The following is a 6,572-nucleotide window of genomic DNA, read 5'->3' on the forward strand; positions in this document are numbered from 1 at the left end:
TGTAGGTCGCTGTGCGACCCATAGCCGGGCCGCGGCTGAGGAGGCAGCGCGACCTCCGCACGGTGAGAGCCGGGGTCGGGGCGAGAGCCGGGGAGCGAAGTCGGGGGCGGGAGACGAGGGGTGGCGAGCCCCCACGGCAGCGCTGAGCAGGGTTCGCGGTCCTGGGCCCAGACCTGGGCTCTTGGGATAGGGCTGTGGCGTCTTCCGGCCTCCTGCCTTCCGGAGGACCCTCTGGAGCCCCCGCGAGCCGCCGAGGCCGGGCAGCTGTGGAGCGGGGAGGCCAGACGCCCCTCGCCCCTGGGGCTGTGACAGGCGCATCGGGGGCCTTGGGCCCCTGGGGCTGCGGCCCTTCTCTCAGGAGAAATCAGAGGCAAGCTGAGATACCCAGTGATTTCAGAGTCAGGATGCTTGTGAGGGTTGATAGGGGAAAGTACCGGGGTGCCCCGAATGACTGTGGGTTTTTTTTTTTTTTTCCTTTTTAAAATTACTGGGCCCAAACAAAGACACACCCTAAAAACACATCTTGAGGAAAAACTTTGGTGGCCCACACCACCAAAGGTGGTTGCATAGGTTCAGATTCTTCTCTTCTTTTTATGCATCTGCCGTTTCTCTACATATATATTTTTAATGCACCTTACTTTTTTTTTTTTGTCAGGCAAAGGGAGAATGAATCCTTTGGGGGAGCGTTTGATGGCCAAGCTTGAGTTTGAATTTCAATAATTGCAAATTCATCTTTGTAGGCTACCCAGCCAATTAGGCTTGCTGTTCCTAGACTAGGCCTGAGCAGCGTGGAAATTACCGATGCAGGGACTCTCTGCAGTCCCAGACTGAAGTGTGTATGTTTCACTCTCACTGGTAAAATAACTGGAAGGTAGCCTTTTCAAAATAATATTTTGAAAGACATTCCTTTTCACCCCCTCAGCATTGAAATATTAATCGAACCTATTAATTTTGCCATTAAAAAGAATTTCTTAAGTGTAACCTTTTAAACTAGTTTAAAGAGAGTTTGGTTGTTGCACTTCTTTAACCTAAAGGAATTTAAGATACTTGCTTTCTGAAGAAGATAGTCACAAAAAACATGGTTTATCTGTAATTGATTTATATATTACAAGAATTTAAGCATTCCTCCCTGTTTTGCCTGAAGTCAGACATTATTATTGTTTACCTGTTTATTTACTACTTCGTATCTTTAGTAGTTTCTTGCTTGTTTTCTTTGGTGGTTCATCAACATGACGTCAAATAATCTTTAGGTAACACACACAACACACACTTCCTTGAACCTTTTAGCTGTAATTCATACTCTTTTACTTCAGCGTTGTATTAATATGCCATAGTAACAAACTGCTGGAAGCCATCCTGAACAGCAGGAGCTCTCCATTTAACAAAAACATAAGACAGTTTATTCTACCTTTCCTCACTCAGACCTACATTTTCTGTTTGACTCAACTTTGAATGGGAAAGAAGGGGAGACGTTTAAATTTCATGTTTAAAAATCCATCAGTGACTCTTCATGATTTGTATTCGATAAAAGTCAGAGTCCTTCACAGTTTCTGGTACTTGTCTGTATTTCTGATTTCATCTTCTGCCATTTTGCCTGCCCTGTCTGTACAAAGAGTACTTAGAGTTTTCTGAAGATGTCCTCTTCCTTTGTGCTTTTACCTCTATTGAGAGTTTACCTGTTGCCTCTATTGATAATTCTTCTCTAGTAAACAACTTGCCCTTCAAGGCCTGACCAAATTATCACCTCTGAATCTTGTCCAGACATCTTATCCCACTTGTCTCCACTGGTGCATTAGTACATTGTACATTCTGCAGTTAGTACTTGTCAGTTGGTAGTTAATGATTACTTAATACGTCTGTGTCCACTAGACTTTTGGGCTTAAGGGAAGAGACATTTGCAACTCCTAACACATGCTGTTGTATGGCACAGGTGCTCACAAACTGTTCATTGAATGAATTTTTGAGGAATGCTCCTAATCTTGAATATAGTTTCTAGGCAAAGCACGTTAGCTACCTCTTGCCATGTTAGAAAACTTAGAAGAGATGACTGCACAAGGTACTTTAAAATTTCTAAGAATAAAGTCAAACTTACTGTAGCTAGTTAGGAATGAAACCCTATTTATGAAACCCTATTCAGAAACCCTATTATGAAACCCTTTATAAAAAAAAAAGCCAATATGTTTTATGACACAAGAATGACAAAGAGTATGACCAGTAAGGATTTCTGCTTTTTAAATTTAGGCCTTTAAGACAAATTTGGCCAAGGTCATGCAGGTAGAAAGGGACAGAACTGGGATACAATCCAGGTCTTTTGACCATCTGTGTCCTTGCCCCCAGTTTCTTATTTCTAACTCTTTTTAACAATCAGAGTAGGAGATTTTGAGAGGTTTGGACGTATTTAGTTAAGGGAGTCTATTAGTGGAATACCGAACTTGAAAGAATTAATAGATTATTTGGTTCAACTTTAAAATTTTCACTCATTAAGCAACTAAAGCCCCAAAGGGCAAGAACCTTACTTGAGGTCACTTAGAGTTACTTGTATCCCGTATCTCCTGACGTCATGCTTGTGTATTTTTCATTATTCCATGGTGCTCTAGGGGAAAATGAGGAAGTTACCAATTTTCAAAGGGAGAGCAAATCAGCTTCAGCCTCCTTGACTGCTTAGCTGCCTGCCACTCTTAGGGTCTTAGAACTCTTGAGGCTAAGAAACATGATGATTCATTTGGGAATATAGGAGAAACCTAATCTCACTATTCCATTTGTCTAGAGAGATTTGGATCTCATTGCTCGACAGAGTGTCCTATAATAAGTGGCTTCTGCTCACCATATGGAGACCCCACATAAAGTTACATTTTGATGGTAAAATAAGATTTAATAAAATAAGGTTGTAGCTGGCCGCTGCTACTGCTAAGTCGATTCAGTTGTGTCCGACTCTGTGCAACCCCATGGACTGCAGCCTACCAGGCTTCTCAGTTCATGGGATTCTCCAGGCAAGAACACTGGAGTGGGTTGCCATTTCCTTCTCCAGTGCATGAAAGTGGAAAGTGAAAGTGAAGTCACTCAGTCGTGTCTGACTCTTAGCGACCCCATGGACTGAAGCCTACCAGGCTCCTCCATCCATGAGATTTTCCGGGCAACAGTACTGGAGTGGGGTGCCATTGCCTTCTCCAACAGCTGGCTGATAGCATGGTTAAAATTACATGTATGGCTAGCTGTATGTGAGAAGAGCTATCTGATTACACCTACATGATAGGTTTTTTAGGAAAGAAAAATTGGTTTTATGCCTTTGAAAACTTAGTTTTGGAATGTATACTTAGTATAATAGGCCTGATCAATATCAGCACGCTACTTAATGGTCAAAGAAATGAAAAAAAATTAAAATAAACTTAAAAGTTTTTTCTCATTTATTTGTAATATATACACGATTTTGTACTGTAATCAAAGCATAGATATAGTGTTCAATATTTGCTTTCATATTTAATGTTTTATTTTTGTTATGGTTTTTATGCATTTAAATTATTATACAGTGTTACAGTGAATTTATTTATAATAATTGGATATCTAAGCTGCTTCCCATTTTTCACAGGATGCAGTTAGTTAACTTGTCGAGGTCCTTTGTTTTGTTTCTTACCTTTAGGCTAAAGTTGCAGAGAGAGGCTTATAAGGTCAAAGGGTGTGAAGGTTTTTGTCATCTTTGAAAAATATTGCCAGATTTATTTCTGATGGTAGTATTTATTTACACTGCTTCCAGCAGCTTTGTTGACCAGTTTTATTTTTTACTTTTACAGGCTTTTGTTTTTAACTTTTTTTCCCCAAATGAGTATAAGAGTATCTGGTGTCTAAGATCATTGTTGACAACAGAAAAGGAAGTGCAGTATTTTTCTCATTGTATTTTCTTCTTTGTAGGATTGTCTTTTGCCTATAAATTTACTGGAATCTTCTTACTAATTTTCATTAGCACTTAGCCTCATAAATATATTATTCTCTTGAAATACGTTTGTGATGTTTTATTTTTGTTATTTTTATTGCTGTAGACTTTCAATTTTAAAATTATTAAAATCATTGACTTAAAATTTTTTGTGTGAGATTTCATCTTTTGATTATGAGGTCTGAGAAAAATGTCCTTCCACCATATTTTTATTTTCTTAAGCTTGTAGAGTTTGTTTTATATATGTGTGTGTGTGTGTGTGTGTGTATATATATATATATATATGCAGTTGTAATTGCATTTAAGTTATGTGGCTTTTATACTAAAGAGAATCACATTCTTATGAATATCTGAATTTCCGTTGCTAAACTACTGTCTTTTTTGTTCTTGAACTTGGATAGGAAACAAAATGAAGCTAATATAGTTATTTTTTTTTTTAATAAATGGATTTAAAAAAAAATAAATTTAGACCAAAAATTTCATGAAAGCAATATTTTGGTTAATTGAAATATTTGTTGGTTCAGGATTAACTAGAAGATCAATTCTGATTTAACTTTTATTGTTAATCATTCTAAAATATATGAAACTAAAATTTGGTTATCTTCTTCCTTGGGGAGTAAGATAGTCTAGATAGATGAGACAATCTTGGCATAATAGTTAACATTGATTGTCGGTACTTTGCTGGCACTTTGAATAGAACTTCTTACTTAATCTTCATAATGATCCTAAGATGTGGATTCTTTTCATATTTTCATTTTGGAAATGAGAAAGAGAGGTAAGGTGACCTGCCAAAGGTAACACAGCTAGTAAGCATTGGAACTAGAACTCAAACAGTCTGCCTGCTTTTGAAGTTCTCTATTTGAAAAATATATTATTTTCCCTGCTAAGGATTTGAACTTTATCTTCAGGTCCTGGAAGCATATTAGATGTTTCAAAGCAAGAGAATGATATAGGATGTTATATCTTTTAGGGAGATGGCTGCTGTGTCATTGGATATGTATTGACATATGTATATTGACATATTGTGGATATATGTTGAATTGTGTTTCTGATAGGAAGTAGTTGAAATAGGTCTAAGGAGAAATGAAGCCTAAACTGCAAGTTGGAAGTAGAGATCAGGGGATATTATGGAAATATATGGAGCCTAGTAACTGATAAGAGAGTGGGAAGCTGGAGTGTTGATTTGGACATTATCGAGTTGGATAATGACAAATGACTATGTGCTCACAGCACTTTGTTCTGTTTTGCTCATAGCACTGACTATGATTTATTGTACCTAAAACTTAGTGACACATTTACCTCCCCTATTGGGTTATGTGCTTGCCAAGGCCAGGAACTGAGTAGAAAGCATGAGCTAATACAGGCAGATGGCAAGAAACTGAACTGGGGGTAGGAAACATGAAATCACCAAAATCAAAAAGTGGCTGGAGGAAGAGAAGCTCTAGAGAGTGGCAGCTGTCCGGGAGAAGGGGAAAAGCCATCAGTGCAGGATTGGGTGTGCTAAGGAGAGGGGAGTGTTAGCACTGAAGAGAATACAGAATGCCACCGCCGGCTGCAAATGGCTTTGGTTTGTGTGATTTGCTGGTGGGCAGTGGCTCTGTGGAATTAAATAGTCTTTCCTTCGTTTCTGACCTTTTCCCCTCCTCAGGACCTTTTTCAGACTATGCTGTGTCCTCTTTATAGCTTTTGCCATCTGCTTGCTGCAGGTGCTGATGCTGGGGCCTGACTCAGCCTATGGAGAGCAACCAATCAGAATGATCCTTTCTTTTTAAGTGAATTGACCAAGCAAGAGCATGATAGGTGTAGTCGCTTGAGTTTTCAGTTCTTTTCTCCTGAGTTGGTTGCCTTGAATGCTTCCAGAATTACCTCTCTGACTTGGTTACTACCTCTGGTTGGTTGAGATTTGGAGTCATTTGGAAGCCAGAGGATTCTTAAAGCCTGCATCCATGAAACATTTTCACATTTTCCATGTCAGTCAGAAAGTTAATTTGAAAATATTTAGATTGTTTTTGAGGATTGTTGACCATCATTCCAAATAATTAAGAATCTGTGTTCTCTTTGTATAGTTCTGTCATTATCTAAGGTGTGGGAACTTGTTTTAAATTTCTGTGATCAGTTCCTAACTTACTTCATTTGTCTGTTTTTCGAGGAGTCACTTAGAAAAGGAATTTGTGCATGATATCGTCTGCTGCCATTTGCTTCAGAGCATCCTTTCCTTCACTGTCTGCGTTGTCCTTTCTCTTACCCTTATGCCCAGTTTCTGTACTTGGTAAGTAGAATAGGAAGTGGAAAAGAGAAAAAATATGGGTAATTATTCCTCTCTCCCGCCTTTCCAGTTGTTACTCTTTTCCCTCCCTATTACTGCTCCCAGCTGTCCATTTTGGCATGATCTGCCCCATCTCTTCAATTCTGTGTGTGGTAATGGGAGGGAGATGCAAGACAGCTCTTTAATTGAGGAATGCTGGATTTCTTAGGGTTTTGTTCTTCTGTGGTCTCTGTTTTGATGTCATGTTGAAGAGCCTAGATGGCATCTTATATCTTAACAGATGTTTTGATTCCCTGGCAATCTACTTCTCTTTAGAATGGAAAAAAATAAATGCAAGTCCTGTTTCTTTGACTCCCTCCTGCCTCCCTCCCCCCTCCC

At 39.1% G+C, this 6,572-nt stretch overlaps 1 protein-coding gene across 5 annotated transcripts in view; it reads left to right on the forward strand.

The window, feature by feature from the left end:
* The window catches only part of CCSER2 (coiled-coil serine-rich protein 2), a 158,422-nt gene continuing 151,850 nt past the window's right edge, over positions 1-6,572 (forward strand). For all 5 annotated transcript variants that reach the window (XR_826527.1, XR_826528.1, XM_010854379.1 and 2 more), the window contains exon 1: positions 1-62. The gene's annotated coding sequence lies outside the window, so the exon portion shown is untranslated. The remainder of the gene's footprint in view (positions 63-6,572) is intronic.

This window comes from Bison bison, unplaced genomic scaffold (assembly GCF_000754665.1).
Source record: "Bison bison bison isolate TAMUID 2011002044 unplaced genomic scaffold, Bison_UMD1.0 scf7180017864341, whole genome shotgun sequence".
Classification (NCBI taxonomy): domain Eukaryota; kingdom Metazoa; phylum Chordata; class Mammalia; order Artiodactyla; family Bovidae; genus Bison; species Bison bison.